At 39.2% G+C, this 19,991-nt stretch overlaps 1 long non-coding RNA gene across 5 annotated transcripts in view; it reads left to right on the top strand.

Annotated features, from left to right (window-relative positions):
- LOC139041760 (uncharacterized) overlaps positions 1-19,991 on the top strand; it is a 72,637-nt gene that overhangs the window by 24,259 nt on the left and 28,387 nt on the right. Inside the window, exon 2 of one of the 5 annotated variants that reach the window (XR_011497606.1) lies at positions 11,103-11,147. The exons of the other annotated variants lie outside the window; for them this stretch is intronic. This is a non-coding gene — a long non-coding RNA (uncharacterized lncRNA). The remainder of the gene's footprint in view (positions 1-11,102; positions 11,148-19,991) is intronic. 5 annotated transcript variants of the gene reach the window in all.

Genomic DNA, 19,991 nt, shown 5'->3' with positions numbered 1-19,991 from the left:
TGAGTCAGTGTTAGATAGGTTTTCTGTTACTGTCACTTCAAAGCATTCCTGGGTCACTCAAATATTAGTTAATTTCCCATTTAGCCATTGAGTATAGCTTGCTGTTTCCTATTTCTTCCATATAAGAGCTGAATTACAAAGGCCAAGACCATTCATAAATGAGATAAGGCCTGGCTATCTTGTTATCTCCTCCTTCTCTTCTCCCTTGGGTAATGGTCAGATTTGGGCCAGTTCTTGGGCTAAGAACTGGGGAAAGTCGCTGCTTCTTGTTGTCTGTCTCTGATTATGTTTCTGCCTATGCTGGTAGGTCAGCTTGCTTCAGTCTAAAGCTATTGAGGCTAAGTCAAATAGAAAAAAAATGGGAGTTATTGTCTATACCGACTTCTTCAAGCTTTCACCTTGATTTTAGGCCCACAAACACCCATGATAGCTATTTGCTTCCTATTTGCTATTGTTTCTGGTGGGTTCCTCTCTTTTACAATCCTGGTAAGGTAGAGAGGCTAATAGTTAAGACAGGATATCGATACCTCTTCCTCTAAATACCTTCTATAATACTCCAATTTTGACACAGTTTTCCTCATCTTTAATGATTGAAACAGTTCTGGTTATGAATGTAGTTTGAGGTTACATCTATTTGTTCTGTGCCACCAAATGTTATGCCAGTGCCTTAATTGGTTTTGTTAGAGGGAGCTTGAAGCCTTGGGTATACAAAGCAATTAAAATCTTTTGGCATTTTGCATAAATCACTGAAGCATCATAAATTTTTACCGGCTGTGTGATGTACATATTTATCAAACACAAATAGATACGATTTATGTGCATTCAGTTTGGGGCATGGCCACAAAAATGCAAATATGTTTGAGGTTAAACAGAAATATATCAAAAGTTCAGCCATTGCAGCAGTAGCTAAGTGTTGAATCCAGTGGTAAAATAAAGGTGAATTTAACCTGTTACCTCTGTATAATCATCACAAGCTTTACCTATTTCAAATTCTTAGCTGAGAGGTTTTTAGATAGGTTTCACATTGTTTTCTAGCTGTCCACTGTTGTTTCTATTAAATGTGTAAGAATTTATAGAACTGCTGTTTTGCCAGTACACTTCAGTTGTCTTGAGTCTGTGGAAGTATAATGAAAAAATAGGTATTTACAGTTCTGGGCTTGAACTTAAATGTTGAAACAGAGACCTGGTTTATTTGTAACCAGGAATCATCAAGTTCATTTCTGTTTCATATGTAGCATGTACCAGGCTATGAAAGCAGCTATGAAAAAAGAGCTCTTTTTGGAGCCTAACTCATGTTACTTGCTCCCTGGAGCATCCTCTTTACATGGCCTTGTCACCATGATTCTAGCTCCATCGGATTGGATCAGAGATTGTTCATGGGAAGAAACAAGCTTATGTAGATTGTAATTTCCTAGCAGAGTGCCCAGGAAAATGTTGCAGAGAAAAACCCAGCAGGTCCTTTGCAGACTGACACAGGAGATCATGTAGTGACACTTTCCAGAGAAGGCTCTTGCTAATAAGAATCTTTACTTTTAATTCGCTTATTCAATTTCAGCTTCCTTTGTGGCCAGATAACTGGGTGCAAGCTTGAGCCTGATATCTGATTTTAAATATATAGAAGTGATTTTTGGAGGTCAGTCCCGTGGCCAAGTGGTTAAGGTCCACTTCGGCAGCCCAGGGTTTTGCTGGTTCGGATCCTGGGCGCAGACATGGCACTGCTCATAACGCTACGTTGAGGCAGTGTCCCACATGCCACAACTAGAAGGACCCACAACTAAAATATACAACTATATACTGGGGGGATTTGGGGAGAAAAATCAGGGGGGAAAAAAAGTGATTTTTGTGGTCTACCCTGCACCCCAGGCTTACTGGTATGTACTGTGCATGTTTCCAGGTGAGAGCTGGGTTAGTTCTCTGTGAGATTAGGATGTGGGTAGAAGAGAATATGTCCCTTTTTGACTCTTCATGTCTTTCTAGAGATGGTCTGACTCCTTATCATTCAGAGTGGAACCAAAAGAAAAAAAAAATCAGACTTCATTCTAGAAACCAGCTACCAATCCTTGAAATCTCCCAACCCCAGGCAGGGCAGCAGTGATGCTCAGCTGCAAAGGGGCAGTGTTCTTCCCCATCAACACTATGGTCATTGATGCATCTTCTTCATATTCTTAGGAAACAGATAAATAATAGTTTTCTACTTCTTTATAGACAGAGGACAGGCAAGAGAATTAAATTGCTCAGTTTCAGTGGCTCTCATTTAGATCCCATCCTGTGTTCTCATTTGGGCTCCTGGTCTTTGCTCTTCTTGGCTCACCGTGGAGGGAATGGGCCAAACTCCCTCACCTGCTTGGGCTGTGAGCTCTACTCCTCTTTTCTCAGTCTCTCCTTGTTAATTATCAGCACGCACAACCCCCATGTGGTAAGAATCAATAAAACCCTCACAAGCTTTAAGTGATGAGGATAAGAACTGGAAAAAAAAAACCAAAAAACCCCTCTGCCATGGAAGCTAATTGTGTGTTTTTAATTAATTGCTCCAATTAGTCCCACTCTTTGCAGTTATGCTCCTCTATAACAATGTCAGCTGGGATGCTTCTGGACGTGGAAATTGCTGTAATGGTCAGGTACTCATCAATTAAAACTCTTACTATGTGCAATTAGCTTCTCTTCATGTGTTCATGGCAACCCTGGGGAGCGTGACAAGCAGCATGGATGCAGCCTAACCACCACTAGAACGAATGGCATCAGTCCATTTCCCTCACGATCATTTAGATAGCGTACATACTTCATTGTAGATAAAAGTCAATTATCTAAGATAGTGCAATTAATGATGGGGTAATTTAAAAGAACTAATCTTCACCTTTGTTTATTACATTTTGTTATTTAAATTTTGGCAAACAAATAATAAGAGCAGTGGATGGTGTATAGTTAAGGGCTTGGAGGAAAACGGCTGTCCAAGGCATCTTGAACATAAGATTGATATGAATATTTGTGATTAGCATATTTTTATTGTTCATTGCAGCCAGGCTTTTTTAGAATCCAAGTAAGAAAGATAAGATTGGGCTAGTTTTAGTTACATACGTAGGACTCATAAAACTTTTTTTCCTCAAATATTCAGCCTTTTCCTTCTGTGGTGTAAAATTTTATTGTACGATAAAAAATTGTACAAATTTGTACATAAAATTTATTGTACAATAAAATGTGCTTTCAAATAGAGCTAATACAGTATGATGGTTATTGTTTGATTATTTAATAATTAGAATTCTTTCTACCACACTTTTTTTTTTTTTTTTTTTTTTTTTGCTGAGGAAGATTCGCCCTGAGTTAACATGTATTGCCAGTCTTCCTCTTTTTGTATGTGCACTGTGCCACAGCATGGCCACTGATGAGTGGTGTAGGTCTGCGCCCAGGGACTGAACCCCGGTAGATGAAGCGGAGCATGCCAAACTTAACCACTACACCGCTTGGGCTGGTCCAACCACAACCTATTTCTTAAACTTATTGTGAACTATTAAAAACATACGGAAAAGTGCACAAGATATATAAATATAATGCTTGATGGTTTATCATGAAGTGAATATCCACGTAAGCACATCCAGGTCAAGAAGTAAAATATTGTCAGCAGCCCAGAAGTCCCCCTCATGCCTCCGCCCAGCCACTCCTTCTTCCTCCCAAAAGGCACCCACTTTGAAGAAATCATTCCACTCGGCTTTCATTTTTTTGGTTTGAGAAGCTGGCTGTTGGTCTCTTTGCCTCTTTGATAACAATTCTTTTTTTCACTCTAGCTGCCTTTAAAGTTTTTCTCTTTGTTTTGGTTTTCAGCAGTTTTACTATGATTTGCCTAAATGAAGATTTCTTTATTTATCCTACTTGGAGTTCACAGGACTTTTTGAACCCACAATTTGTTGTTTTTCATAATTTTGGAAAATTCTCAGCTGATATTTCTTCAAATGTTCTTTTGGTCTTTCTCTCCTTTGCCTCTTGGATTCTGGAAATACGTAAGGGCTTCTCGCTATTTTCTCTACGCTCTTATCTTCTTTAAAAAATATTTTACAACTTTTTGTCTCTTTAAGCTTCAAGCTGAAGCCTTGTCCACTTGTCCACTAGTTTTTTTTCAAGTCTCTCTTCAGCTGGGTATAAATTGCTCTAAACTGATCTATTGAGATCTTAATTTGGTTATTATATTTTTCAATTCTAGAATTTCTGCTTAGTTCTTTTTTAATCTGATATGTTCCCTTTTTAAAATTCAATTTATTTAAACTAAAAAAACCCAAACAATTCACACATTCACCCCAGACAACCAGCAATCTGTTCTCTGCATGTACGAGCTTCGTTCTTGCATTCCCTGATATTAGTGATGTTGAGCATCTTTTCATGTACCTGTTGGCCCTCTGTATGTCTTCTTTGGAAAATGTCTATTCAGAGCCTCTCCCCATTTTTTAATCAGGTTGTTTGGTTTTTTGCTATTGAGTTTTATGGGTTGTTAATATATTTTGGATATTAACCTTTGTCAGATACATGATTTGCAAATTTTTTCTCCCATTCAGTAGGTTGTCTTTTCATTTTGTAAATGGTTTCCTTTGCTGTACAGAAGATTTTTGGTTCCATGTAGTTGTACTTGCTTATTTTTTCTATTGTTGCCATTGCTTTTGGTGTCAAATCCAAAAAGTCATCACCAAGACTGATGTGGAGGAGCTTACGGCCTATGATTTCTAGTAGGAGTTTTATGGTTTCAGGCCTTATGTTCAAGTCTTTAATCTATTTTGAGTTGATTTTTGTGTATGGTGTAAGATAGTGGTCCAGTTTCATTCTTTTGCATATGACTGTCCAATTTTCCTAGTACAGTTTATTGAAGAGACTGTCTTTTCCCCATTGTGTATTTCTTGGCTCTGTTGTCATAAATTAATTGACCATATATAAGTGGATTTGTCTCTGGGCTCTCTGTTTCGTTCCATTGATCTGAATGTCTATTTTTTTTTTTTTAAAGATTTTATTTTTTCCTTTTTCTCCCCAAAGCCCCCCGGTACATAGTTGTGTATTCTTCGTTGTGGGTTCTTCTAGTTGTGGCATGTGGGACGCTGCCTCAGTGTGGTCCGATGAGCAGTGCCATGTCCGCGCCCAGGATTCGAACCAACGAAACACTGGGCCGCCTGCAGCGGAGTGCGCGAACTCAACCACTCGGCCACGGGGCCAGCCCCCTGAATGTCTATTTTTATGCTGAAACCACACTGTTTTAATTGCTGTAGATGTGTAATGTAGTTTGAAATCAGGTAGTATGGTGCTTCCACCTTTGTTCTTCTTTCCCAAGATTGCTTTGGCTATTTGGGGTCTTTTATGGTTCCATACAAATTTTGAGACTGTTCTATTTCTGTGAAAAATGCCATTGGAATTTTGATAGGGATTTCATTGAAACCTGTAGATCGCTTTGGGTAATATAGACATTTTAACAATATTAACTATTCTAATCCATGAGCATGGAATATCTTTTCATTTATTTGTGTCTTCTTCAATTTTTTTCACCAGTGTCTTGTAGTTTTCAATATACAGGTCTTTCACTTCCTTGGTTAAATTTCTTCCCAAATATTTGGTTCTTTTTGATGAAATTGTAAATGGAGTTGTTTTCTTAATTTCTCTTTCTGATAGTTCATTATTAGTGTATAGAAATGCAACAGATTTTTGTGTTTTGATTTTACATACTGCAACTTTACTGAATTCATTTATTAGTTCTAACAGTTTTCTGATGGAGTCTGGATGGTATTCTCTATATAACATCATGTCATCTGAAAATAGTGACAGTTTTACTATTTCCTTTCCAATTTGGATGCCTTTTATTTCTTTTTCTTGCCTAATTGCTCTGACTAGGGCTTCCACTAACACACTGAGTAGAAGCAGTGAGAGTGAACCTCCTTGTCTTGTTCCTGATCTTAGAGGAAAAGCTTTCAGCTTTTCACCATGGAGTAGATGTTAGCTACGAACTTGTCATATGGAGGTACATTTCTTCTATACCCATTTTGTTGAGAGTTTTTATGATAAATAAATGTCGAATTTTGTCAAATGCTTTTTCTGCATCTATTGAGATGATCATATGATTTTTATCCTTCATTTTATTAGTGTGTTGTATCCCATTGGCTGATTTCCTCATGTTGAACTCTCCCTGCATCCCTAGAATGAATCCCAGTTGATCATGGTGTATGATCCTTTTAATGTATTGTTGAATTGGGTTTGCTAATATTTTGTTGAGGATTTCTGCATCTATGTTCATCAGGGATATTGACCTGTAAATTTCTTTTCTTGTGGCACCCTTTTCTTGTTTTGGTATCAGGTTAATGCTGGCCTCATAAAATGAATTTGGAAGAGTTCCTCCTCCTTCAGTTTTTTGGAAGAGTTTGAGAAGGATTGTATAAATTCTACTCTGAATATTTGGTAGAATTCACCAGTGAAGCCGTCTGGTCCTGGATTTTGTTAGGAGATTTTTCATTACTGATTCAATCTCTCCACTAGCAATTGGTCTGTTCAGACTTTCTATTTAATTGTGATTCAATCTTGGTAGGTTGTATGTTTCTAGGAATTTATCCATTTCTTCTAGGTTGTCCAATTGGTTAGCATATAATTGTTCATAGTAGTCTCTTATGATCCTTTGTATTTCTGTGGTATTAGTTGTAAGATTTTCTCTTTCATTTCTGATTATATTTTTCTGAGGCCTCTCTCTTTTTTCTTAGTCTAGCTAAAGGTTTGTCAATTTTGTCTTTTCAAAGAACCAGCTCCTAGTTGTTGAAAATGTTACATTTTCGTCTTATGTTCCATAATACATTCTTTAAAACACAATTTCTATTCTGTGCTGAATTCACGATCTGGTCTTCTTTTTCCTTAAAAGAGTAAACATAGTTTTCTTTTTATGTTTTCTATGTTTCATTGCTATTCCTGACATGCCAACTTTGATGAATGTCAGAGAGATGATGTGAGGTTTCCCTAGTCAATGGTATTCAGTATTTTCCTGATGTGGTGATGACAGAAGAGCCAACTAAGATTCTCTTTGAATTGGTTCATAGACTTTTTTCCTTTTATTGTGAAAAATTCACAGTATATACTAAAGGAGAGGAAAAAGTATATGAACTCACAAGAATCCATCAACCAGTTTCAACAGTTATCAACATTTAGCAACCATAGTTATTTTAAAATTCATGCCTGAGAAGTCTAATATCTGGACCCACTGTAGATCTATTTCCATTGTCTGTTGGTTCTGCTATTGCTTATTCTCATCTTCTTGCTATTATTTTATTGTTTCAGCAATTGTATTGAAAAATCATTTGTAGAAATAATTTGATATGTAGGATAATTTCTCTATGTAGGGCAGATTTACGTTGTCGTCTTCTACGTGCCTGGCAGCGCTTGCATTTGGAATGACCTTAATCCAATTTCAGGGATGAAGATGATTCAAAGCTGAGCTGTAGTTACTACAAGACCTGTCTACTTCTGGTTCACCCTGTTAGGGGGACTTAGGCTCTCTTACCAAGCCAGAGACCACAACATTTGTGACTTTATCCTCATGACACTGCCAAAGGTGCTGCTTAACATTTTGGCTGCCACCTCCTCAATTGGTAAATGCCCCCAGAGGAAAAACCAAAGACTGAATCTTTACTATCCTGTTAGCTCTCTAATGCTGTCAAGAGGAATATGTATATGATATGATGTGTATGTGTGAGTGTGTGTAAACCTTAGTTATCCTCAGCAGAAGGATTGGACCAAATCTCCTAGTCTACCATTACTAGAAGCAAAAGCTTATTCTACACATTTCTTAACCAGTCTCTCATCCTGTAGTCTTTTATAGCAATCATTTCAAAAGGGAAAATTGAATTGTAATATACAATGATCATGTACAGATTGACTGATTTCTGTATTTACCAGTAAGAATTGATTGATCACTGTTTCAGTAAACGGCTGGTTTACTCTCAGATCCATGCCTTGCTCCATTTCTTCTCTAATTTGTTTCACAGATACAGACTCACTCTTTGGCTTCCAAGTAGATGTGACCAAAAGAAGGGACCAGTGAAAAATTGGAGGGCAAGAATAGAGAAGAGAAGTCAGTGTATTCTCATCTCTCTTTTTGCTTCCTTTGGTGTCTCTGACAGTAGCTGTGTCTCCTCCATGGTTCCAGCTCTTACTGGAAGGCCCTGGTTTCTGGGCTGTAAGCACTCACATCCTCCCATTGTCTCCCCACCCCTAAGAGTGGTAGAGGCTTCCTACTGTTGCTAACCTGTGGGTCGCCTTACTCCATTTGGCTTCTCAACCCTTCGTTGCTGTGTAATCAGTTCCTTCTAAATTCCCTGTCATAATTTCCACTAATTTGAATACCTAGTGCAGTTACTTTATTTGTCTACAGGGTTTTGCTGTAGTACGAAGTGTGTAATAACGCAGTCCTTGTCCTCAGGGAAGGTATAATCTTGACAAGGAACAAAAGACGTCTATATATGAAGAAATGACAGATGACCATGTGATAAGGGTCAGCTGTAATGATTTACATGAGAAGACCAAAGTAACTCAAGGAAGGGAGAAATCCCTGGAATCCTCATGAACTTTTGGAGTCAGGTTCTGAGGAATGTGTGGTAGAACAGAATAGAAAATGCTCCAGGTCAAAGATAGGATCAAAGAGTTGAAGCAAGAAATTTCTAGAAAACAAAATCCTTGTTCAAACTCTTCATGGAAGAGTAGCTTTTGAAATTATTTTCCATTCAAACTAATGGCATATATGAGTAACTTGGTGATTCTTGTGCATAATTTGAAAAAAATCTTTAAACTTTGAAAAGCCTTTAAAAGTGTTTGATGTGATGGCATTTTCAACCTCACTTTACACATTTGGTCTTACTGGTCCATAAACTTGAGCTTCATGAGAAATTACCCTGTCATTCACTGGAAACAAGGTCTGTCATTTCAGATGCTACCAACAGAGAGCTGATTGAAAGCGGAGCAATGAATGACAGTCAAAAAGCTTCTGAGCAAATACTTATTTTTCCACTGAATAGGGCTTCATGATGAGTGCATGAGGAGATGCTTTTTCTAAGCCAGGATGTCACTGTACTTTTGGGAGGACTGAGGTATCTGAAATAAGTAAGGAAATGGAAGGTATAGTGTGAAATGAATTAGTTGGATGTGCGTTGTTACTCTGTTGCTAGTTTTTATTATGTTGCCAGAATCTGCTCCAGCCCACTGCTCGGGGATCAAGTGCCTTGCTGGTGTTTGTTGTCTCCATTTTGCCAGTGGGAAGAGCATTGAATTTGGGGTAGAGCTGAGTTAGAGACACCTCTTTGATTTTTGGCTGTTTGATCTTGGGTGAAGAATTTAACTTCTTGAGTTTTGCCTTCCTCATCTGTAAATTAGGAAGAATAATGCAATTTCTTAGAAGGCTGTTGTGATAATTTAGGTGAAAGTGCTAAGTAAACTGTCTTACAAAATGTAGGAATTTCTTGCACAAACATCTGTTAGTTTCCGTAGTATGTCTAAGTTACTATGCTTGGCCAGGTTGTAAAATTTGCTGGGGGAGAGAGAGTAGACACCTAACCACCCGTACTTCCACACAGGACTTTGTGTTTATAGCACAGACAAGGAAGAATCACGTCATTTTCTTTCTTGCTTTTTCAATTTTCACTTTTCAATTGCCACTCCTAAAATTCTGGCACCTGGCCCATTGAATATTTGTATTCATTATACATGTTTCCCACATGACATGCTTGGCTCTGCTCCAAAGGTGGAAGTTGAAATAAGTAAATGGTCTCTTTATTTGCTTTATAACTAAGCTCCATTTCCTTTCTTCTCTTACATCCTGGAGCCCTCATAATATATACATGGCATAAAATGTACATGAAATAACAAGTCATTACTCTCAACGTACATTTTTTTCCTCTTCAGGGCCTTATTAGCAATCGATAATCTTAAAATTTCATCTCCTAAGCAGACTCCTCATCAGGTATTTCTTGACCCCATTCTGTTCAGCATCCTAACTGCTCGTTGTTAAGCCATCTGCTAAAAATCATAGGAAAAACAGCTCAGGGGACCCCTGCAAGCTTCTAGCTTCCGCTACCCAGAACAAATGCTGAAACTGGCCAGAAGTCACATTTCTTTTTTTTTCTGCTTTTTCTCCCCAAATCCTCCCAGTACACAGTTGTATATTTTAGTTATGGGTCTTTCCAGCTGCAGCATGTGGGACGCTGCCTCAGCATGGCCCAATGAGTAGTGCTGTGTCTGCACCCAGGATCCCAACCAGCAAAACCCTGGGCCACTGAAGCGGAGCATGCGAACTTAACCACTCAGCCACAGGGCTGGCCCCTAAGTCACATTTCTTATTCTGAAAATAATAGTCTTTTGCAGTTTATGCTTATCTTTTCACCCAACCACAGTAATAATGTTTGACGTGAACTGTGTACTAATTACTTTTATTATTTTAGAGGTTCATAAGCAACAGTCCTCCCTTGCCCCCCAATACTGCCAGACTCCCAAACACCTAAAAATACCATCTTAAGTCTATCCCTGAAGACAAAATAAATTCTAGCATGTACATTTTCTGTTTGCTCCTGCAACTTTCCCCCACCCCTGCCAAATCTTTCAACCATTCACACTCAAAATGCTAAGTCAGAAAGAATATCATCATGATTTCTCAGAGAGAATTCCTGTCTCTTTGAATGTAAGCAGGTCTTAGGAGTCTTCTCTTAAGTCAGACACATTGGCCATTGAACACTTTTTCCTCTTTCCTTAAAAAAAAAATAACTAAAAACCCAACAAATTATGGTCTATATTTTTAATTTTATTAACCAGTTTCAGCTATTAAAAGTCTAAAAAACAAACGTAAATACTGAACTTCTGAATGCCAAAATTTAACTTGGAATTTGAGAGTAGATAATGCAGACAACTGAGCAGTCAAAATAAATGAAATAGCACTCATGGATCATATTCAAACTTTTATTTTGAGCAAAATTTGATCCAGCATTCACAGCAGATTAGAAGCAGTGAATCAGAAATGGAAATGTGGTTGCCCTGTGTCTTAGTCAGCTCAAGCTGCCATAATAAATACCATAGACTGGGTGGTTTAAAGAACAGACATTTATTTCTCCTTCCAGAGGCTGAGAAGTCCAAGATCAAGGTGCTGGCCAGTTTGGTTCCTGGTAAGGGCCCTCTCCTGGCTTGCAGTCAGCAGCTTTCTTGTATGGCCTTTGCTTAGTGTGTGCATGCAAGGAGAGAGAGAGCAAGCTCTCTGGTCTTTTCCCATAAGGGCACTAATCTACTCAAGAGGGCCCCATCCTCATGACCTCTTCTAAATCTAATTACCTCCCAAAGGCCTCATCTCCAAATACCATCATATTGGGGGTTAGAGTTTTAACATACAATTTTAGGGAAACAAAATTTAGTCCCTAGCTTGCTGCTAAAATCAGATACACCAGCATCAGCCAAAAGAGAAAGCAGTCCCTCCGTAGGGGGGGATCAAAGAAAAACTACTATACCATTTTGTTTTGAAGAGGAACCATTGAGTTCAGGGATGTGTCACTCTCTGGAGGTCAGTAGTTCCTGACAGCCTCATGATTACCAATGTTCATAGTCATGAGTCTGAGTCATTAGAAAGGATGAAGCATCTTCAGTGCCCTCTGTTGAAGAAGGCAGGGAAGAATGTGCTCTATTTTAGAATTATTGTTGTCAATGCCCTTAAAATATGGGTGTGTCAGCTACTTGCCATCAATCATGTGAAATATCCATTTATGTGGAATGATTTGTTTTCTGAAACCTGATAAATCTCATGCGTTAATAAATAATACATTTTTCTAGGGTCAGTCAATGGGATACCATTTTCAAAGAACAGTTTTCTTTTAAACTGAATTATGCAAGAACCAACAAAATTTAGTGTTGATATTTCAGTCACTGAAAACAATTCATCAGGTTCCTCACTACCTAGCACCAAGGCTGAAACAATTTATCACAGTGCTTTCTTATCGAAGCATGTCTACGCATGACAAGTCTTATTGCCCCTTAATTTAAAGGTGGTAATACAGATTGGGGGTTCAATAAAAGACAGAACTTATGTTTGACCACAATTTTTTCACGTGGGCCCAGGAACAATGATTTCTTGATCTGTCTGCCCTTTGTCTCAGTGCCTTTTGTTCTGTTAATAGCCCTTTGCTGGACTCTTGTGCTTGCAATAGCCAAATTTCCCTTTTTACTGCCTGCCATACTTACCAAGCAATCAGCATCCATCAACACAATGAGGCTTATCTTGCCAAAAGTGCTGGATACTCGAAGTCAGTTGGCTGCAGTTCCCTGTATCAGTCCCTACGATAGAGATGGCCTTGCCAATGGGACCGTAATAATTGACATCGCTTGGCAAAGGCTCCCCATACTCTGAATGGTGTTTGGAAATGTACAGTCAGCTTCTGCTTCCATAATTCTCTTTTTATCTATGTTTCCATGTCTGAGAAACCCCCCATTTGGCTGACACATCCCTTCTTTAGCTATATTAAAACCTTTGAGGTCTGGTCTCGTCTTGCTGGCAATGGTACTGGGCTGTCTTATATAAGGTGACACCGCAGATCTTGGTTAGCAGCCATTACATCCTGATTTTAGAGTTGATGCCTGGGTAGAATCTTTCTCTTTTAGCTCTGTGTTCTTGAGGAGGATGTCTCACGGTAGTACCCCCAAATCAACACATACTGAATAACACTATGTACCATGTGCTTTATCTCATAGCCACATCACATCTATTAGCAAATCCCAGTTGGCTCCACTTAAAAAATCTATCCTGTGGAATACTACTTAGCTGCAAAACAGAACAAAATCATTCCATTTGCAATAACATGGATGGACCTTGAGGGAATTATGTTAAGTGAAATAAGCCAGCGAGAGAAGGATAATCTGTGTATGACTCCATTCATATGAGGAATTTTAAATTATGGACTAAGAACAGTTTAGTGGATACCAGGGGAAAGGTGGGGTGGGGGGTGGGCACAAAGGGTGAAGTGGTGCACCTACAACACGAATGACAAACATTAATGTACAACTGAAGTTTCACAAGATTGTAACCTATCATTAACTCAATAAAAAAAAAAGTCTATCTTGAGTCCACCTACTTCTCCCACCTCCACTGCTGCCACTCTAGCCTAGGCCACTCCCCTTACTCACCCAGACACTGCTATAGTCTCCTAACCAGTCTCCCTACTTCCAGGCTTGTCAACTGGTCTTTTTCAACACAGCAGCCAGAGTGATTGCTTAGAACACAGAGGTACTCGTATCTACTCTTCTGCTCAAATCATCCAACTGCTTCCTATGAGAGAATAAAATCCAAATGCTCATTCACTGGATACAGGATCCTACCTGATGGAAGACCAACTTTTTGACCTCATTTTCTACCACCTCCCTTTTGCTTGCTCTGCTTCACATACACTGGCTTCTGTGTGCTTCTTCCAATACACCATGCATGTTCTTACCTCGGGGCTTCTGCACTTGCTGTACCCTCTAGGGGGGGAGGGCTGTTCTTTCACTCTAATGTGTGTATGTCTCAGTCCCTTACTTCAGTCTGAGCTCTGTACGTATGTCCTCTCCTTGGAGAAGCCTTCCCTGACCACTCTATCTAAAACAAGAGCCTTCTACCCTATACTTTATTACTTGTTGTCTCTCCTTGCCCTGCTCATGTATTTGCTTATTAATGTTTTCATCCATCTCCCTCCACTAAAATATAAGCCCCACCAGGGCTTGTTCACAGCTATGTCCCCAGATCCTAGAACAGTGCCTGGCACCTAGGATGCCCTCAGTAAATATTTGTTGGCTCGTGGACAGAAGGATTCATTGTCTTATTGAATCCTCACAGCACTTCTTGTAGGTCTTAGCTGATGGTATTCTGATTTTGTAAATAAACTGAAACAGTAGGCTCAATGACTTGCTTAGAGAATTAAGCTGCTATGGAGCTGAGTTTTGAATTTTGGTCCTCATGACCCTGAATTCAGTGTCCAGCATATGACACTTTGAACCCCATCTAGTGATATGGCACTATATGGCCATGTTAGTGAGTGCTGGGAGGTGGCATTCCAAGTCATGGCCATTGATGTTCAATGGCAGGACAGAATCATTAGGTTATACCTGAATTTATAGCTGATGATGAAATTTCCCAAGAAGCTAAGTTGTGGCCCATTAGTATCCATCAATCAGGACTCCTCAATCTCAATATGGAGGATATGGAGTTTATATATGTTTTCATGTTTTCCTGGCATTCTGTTCTGAATTAGTAAGTCAAAGACTTGCTGATTAGTCATTGTGTTGAGGTAGTTGTTACTTATTTCCTCACCCCCTCCCAGAGAGATAAACATAACAGGAACTAGAGTATATATAGCCTGTCCAGGACCAGAAGATAGGAAGTTAACCAGATCAGAATCATTCATTCAAGGATCAGAGTCAAATAACTAGCCACAGCTCCAAGATATAGAATGTTAGACATTAAATTTTCAGGATTTTCAGCAATAGGGTCTTCATATTGATGGATTACTGGCCCATCACAGCTATGCTTGGCTGGTGTTAGACAAAGAGGCACTGAAGACTTGCCTCTTGATGTCGCCTCTTGGGCCAGGGCCAGGGCAAGGGCAAGATCAGGAGCCAGGCTGACCCTGACAGGTGTCAGGTGTGGCTCTTGAATACACTGCTCCAGCAACAGGAAGTCAAGAGGGCTCCATGAGTGGCTGCTGGTGCATGTATCAGTGGGGTTCATCTCTGAATGGACAATGCTGACTGTCTCACAGGTTGATGCCAGTTGATTTTTGTTTATGTGTAAATAAAATTCTAAAGACTTCTAGCTGTTTTAACTTAAGCGGCTGCAGATATGAGTCTGTTGAAACTCCAGGAAATGAGTGGTTATACATGAATATGTTTTTAAAAAAGTAAGGGTATGGACTCAACATGAGTCAGCATATGGGAATATTGCTTAGGGGAAATATGACTCTGGAACTTGAAAACAGGAACCTAGCATGAGGTTCTCTTTCCTGCATACCTCATTTTAACCATATATTTTTAGAACATCTATTATATGCCAGATAATGTGTTATCTGCTGGAAACACACAGATACAAGAACCAGCCAGCTCTCAAGGGTCTCAGGACCTAGTGACTTTTCTGTGGGCCACTGCTAAACTTATATTCCTATTTCTTTCAGCTTTTAGGAATTCTTAAAGGGAAAATAAAAATTTGAGATAAATGAAAAAGAAATTGATCATTAGTCTGAACATGATGTAGTTATCAATTAGAGGAAAGATATAGAGAGCTTACCTTGTAGTTCATCTCCCTTCACACTTAATGAGGAGGTCTATCAAACAAGAGAGAAGCTAGAATAGATATAAAGACCTTCCATTCTTGACCTTAAAGCAGTAAAAATATTTGCAAATATATTATGTATATTTTGTGTGTGTGTACATATATCTATTTGTGTCCCTTCCACCCCCTCCCCAATTCATATGTTGAAGTCCTAACCCCCAGTACCACAGAATGTGATGATATTTGGAGATAGGGCCGTTAAAGTGGTAGTTGGGGGGAGGTGTCAAGATGGCAACATAGGCAGACTCTGAACTCACTTCCTCCCATGGACACAACCAATTTACAGCCACTCTGAGAATAATTACCCCCGAGAGATAACTGAAAACTGGATAAAAAAGAACCCCTGCAATAAGGGACAGTCCTGACTGAGGCAGAAGAGGCAGAAATTTCTTTATGGAGAGAAAAAAAAGCCACCTTCATGAGCTGTGGTGTTTCATAGCTGGCCAAGAGCACTCCTAAGGCATGCAGCCTTCCCTGGAGGAGTAGGGGACCTGAGCAGGGAAACGTTACCACTACAAGCATCCTTTAGACTCAGCACAACTGAGATGAGTCTCATAATATCTGGCTTTGCTGGCTGCTAACAATAATGGGGAATATCCCAGAAAAGCTATCAGACATAGGGAAAAAAAGCTGGCTCGTAAAGGACCCATGTACAAATTCACTCATTTTGGAAAGCAACCTAAAATCACTAGAAAGAAAGGTGCACAGCCCTTTGGTGAAAATAGACTCATTTGATAGACTCTGGGTGCATCTTGGTGAGAGGTGAGACCTTTCCAGGGACTGACACATTGGCAGCAGCCTTTATTGTGACCTATTACAGGCGTGCTGACACAGATGCTAGCAGACACCATTGGAGTCCTTCCCCTAACCTGTTAGCCCAGGGTCTGCCCTATCTATTAGGGCACTGATTTAATCCAGCCCAGGCAGGGAAAGCAGCTGCCCTAGGGGCTGGCCCCACCCAACAGCAAGCCCTCAGGCAACTTGTGGGCCTGCATAGGCTGGGTGTCTGGATCCTCCGCAGTTGAGTGAATGGGTCCACCTCTGTGGGGCAGGGCATGTGTTAAGAGAGGGTGAATTGTGGGGGGCCTCTACAGTGGGGCAACTGGGTCCACTTCAGGGGGTTGGGATGTGTTTGCAGGGCAGGACTGTGGTGACTGTGTGTGTGGCCTTGTGGGACTTGTTAGCTGCAGAAGACTTGTGCTTCTCAAACAGCCACATAGGGGATCAGCTCCACCTTCCAAAGCTTGAAACGATTGGGTGCTCCTGTGCCTGGGGCAAGCCCCACTAAGCTGAAATCCTGAAAGAACCAACAATAGCCTTGTAATTGTACAGCAATTGGAAGCCCCTGAGCCTAGCAATCAGCCATGCTGGGGGCCTACTCACTTAACAGAAAACCTGCAACAGGAATGTGCTATTAGACCTCATAGCCAACTGTGCTGGGGCTCCCCAAACCCGATAAAGTGACTTAAGGGTCCATAGCAGCCACACGCAGCTGAGCATTACAACCAGCTTGCCAGGGAGACAGCCTAGCCTCCCTAGGCACCTGCAGCAAGAACAACCCTGTCACAACAGAAGGACACACATAGCCCATGCAGAGGTCACTACTGGAACATTTGGAAATGGTAATGAGAGGGAAGCACACTGCTGGACCTCATAAAGCATCCCTTACATAAGGCTACTTCTCTAAGATCAGAAGACATAGTTGACCTATCTAGTACATAGTTGAAAGCACAGAGAAAGAAGCAAAATGAGGAGGCAAAGGAATACATTCCAAGAAAAAGAACAGGATAAAACCCCAGAAAAAGAACTAAGTGAAACAGAAATAAACAATCTATCTGACAAAGAGTTCAAACAAAAAGTCATAAGGATACTCACTGATCTTGGGAGAAGAATGGATGAACTCAGTGAGAACATCAACAAAGAATTGGAAAATCTAAAACAGAACCAATCAGAAATGAAGAATACAATACTGGAAGTGAAAAATTCACGAAAGGGACTCAAGAACAGAGTAGATGATACAGAAGAACAGATCAGTGAGCTGGGTGAAAGACTAGAGGAAATCACCCAAGCTGAACAGAAAAAAAGAATTAAAAAGAACAAGAACAGTCTAATGGAGCTCTGGGACAACATAATCACACCAACATTTATATCATAGGTGTCCCAGAAGGAGAAGAGAGAGACAAAGGAGCAGAGACTCTATTTGAAGAAATAATAGCTGAAAACTTTACTAATCTAAGGAAGGAAACAGACATCCAGGTACAGGAAGCACAGAGAGCACTAAACAAGATAAACCCAAAGAGGCCCATACCAAGCCACATTATAATTAAAATGTCAAAAATTAAAGATAAGGAGAGAATCCTAAAAGCCGCAAGAGAACAGCAACAAATTACATACAAAGGAAACCCCATAAGGCTATCAGCTGACTTCTCAGCAGAAACCTTACAGGCTAGAAGGGAGTGACACAATATACTTAAAGTGCTGAAAAGGAAAAACCTACAGCCAAGACTACTCTACCTGGAAAGATTATCATTCAGAACGGAAGGAGAGAGAAAGAGATTCTGGAAGGAGAGATAAAGAGATTCTGAGACAAGCAAAAATTAAAGTTTATCACCAAGAAACCAGTTTTACAAGAATTGCTGAAGGGACTTATTTAAGTGTGAAAGAGAAGACCACAAATAGGAATAAGAAAAAAAAAAAAAAAGGCAATAAAATCACTGATAAAGGCAAAAATACAGGAGAAGTAGCAGATCAACCACCTATGAAGATAATATGAAGGTCAAAAGACAAAAGTACTAAAATTACCTATTTCAATGATAAGAGGGTAATAGATACAGACACAAAAAAAGAGGTTAGATATGGTGTCAAGAACATAAAATGTGGGAGGAGAAAAGTAAAAGAGTAGAGCTTTTAGAAAGAGGTCAAACTAAAGAGACCATCAACTTTAATATCAATTGCTATATATGTGGGTTGTTGTATGTGAACCTCATGGTAATCACAACCAGAAACCTATAATAAATACTCAAAAAATTAAGAGAAAGGATCCCAAACATAATACTAAAGAAAGCCATCAAACCACAAAGGAAGAGAGCAAAAGAAGAAGCAAAGAACGGAGAAGAACTACTAAAACACCCAGAAAAAAAGTAACAAAATGGCAATAAGTACATACTTGTCAATAGCTACTTTAAATGTTAATAGACTAAATGCTCCAATCAAAAGGCGTAGGATTGCTGCTTGGATAAAAAAACAAGACCCACATATATGCTGCATACAAGAGATACACTTCAGACCTAAAGACACTCACAAACTGAAAGTGAAAGGATGGAAAGAGATACTCCATGCAAATGGCAAAGAAAAGAAAGCAGGGGTAGCAATACTTATGTCAGACAAAATAGACTTTAAAATACAAACTGTAATGAGACAAAGAAAGGCACTACATAATAATAAAGGGAATAATCCAAGAAGAGGATATAACACTTGTAAATATCTATGCATCCAACATAGGAGCACCTAAATATATAAAGCAATTATTAACAGACATTAAAGGAGAAATTGTAACACAATAATAGTAGGAGACTTTAATACTCCACTTATACCAATGGATAGATCATCCAAACAGAAGATCAATAAGAAAACATTGGCCTTATGTCTACATTAGACCAGATGGACTTAGTAGATAGATACAGAACATTTCATCCAAAAACTGCAGAATATGCATTCTTTTCAAATGCACATGAACATTCTCCAGGATTGATCACAGGCCACAAAACAAGTGTCAATAAATTTAAGAAGATTGAAATAATACCAAGCATCTTTTCTGACCACAAAGCTATGAAACTAGAAATCAACTACAGGAAGAAAACTAGAAAAGCTACAAATATGTGGAGATTAAACAAAATGCTACTGGACAACGATTGGGTCAATGGAAAAATCAAAGGAGAAATAAAAAATACTTGGAGACAAATGAAAATGAAAATACGACATGCCAAAATCTGTGGGATACAGCAAAAGTGGCTCTAAGAGGGAAGTTTATAGCAATACAGGCCTACCTCAACAAACACAAAAAATCTCAAATAAACAATCTAACAGTGCACCTAAAGGAACTGGAAAAGGAAGAACAAACAAAGCCCCAAATCAGTAGAAGGGAGGAAGTAATAAAAATCAGAGCAGAAATAAATGAAATAGGGAGTAAAAAACAATAGAAAAAAATCAGTGAAACCAAGAACTGGTTCTTTGAAAAGATAAACAAAATTGACAAGCCTTTAGCTAGACTCACCAAGAAAAAAAGAGAGAAGCCTCAAATAAATAAAATCAGAAATGACAGAGGAGAAATTGCAACAGACACCTCAGAAATACAAAAGATTATAAAAGAATATTATGAAAAGCTATATGCCAACAAATTGGATAATCTAGAAGAAATGGATAAACTCTTACAATCATACAACCTTCCAATACTGAATCAGAAGAAATAGAGAATTTGAATAGACCAATCACCAGTAAGGAGATTGAAACAGTAATCAAAAACCTCCCAAAAAATAAAAGCCCAGGACCAGACAGCTTCCCTGGTGAATTCTACCAAACCTTCAAAGAAGACAATACCTATCCTTCTCAAACCCTTTAAAAAACTGAAGAGGAAGGGAGGCTTCCTAACTCATTGTGTGAAGCCCAACAT

Source organism: Equus asinus, chromosome 23 (assembly GCF_041296235.1).
Source record: "Equus asinus isolate D_3611 breed Donkey chromosome 23, EquAss-T2T_v2, whole genome shotgun sequence".
NCBI classification, from domain to species: domain Eukaryota; kingdom Metazoa; phylum Chordata; class Mammalia; order Perissodactyla; family Equidae; genus Equus; species Equus asinus.
The sequence above is the reverse complement of the archived record's forward strand: the minus strand, read 5'-3'. Positions and strand labels throughout refer to the sequence as shown.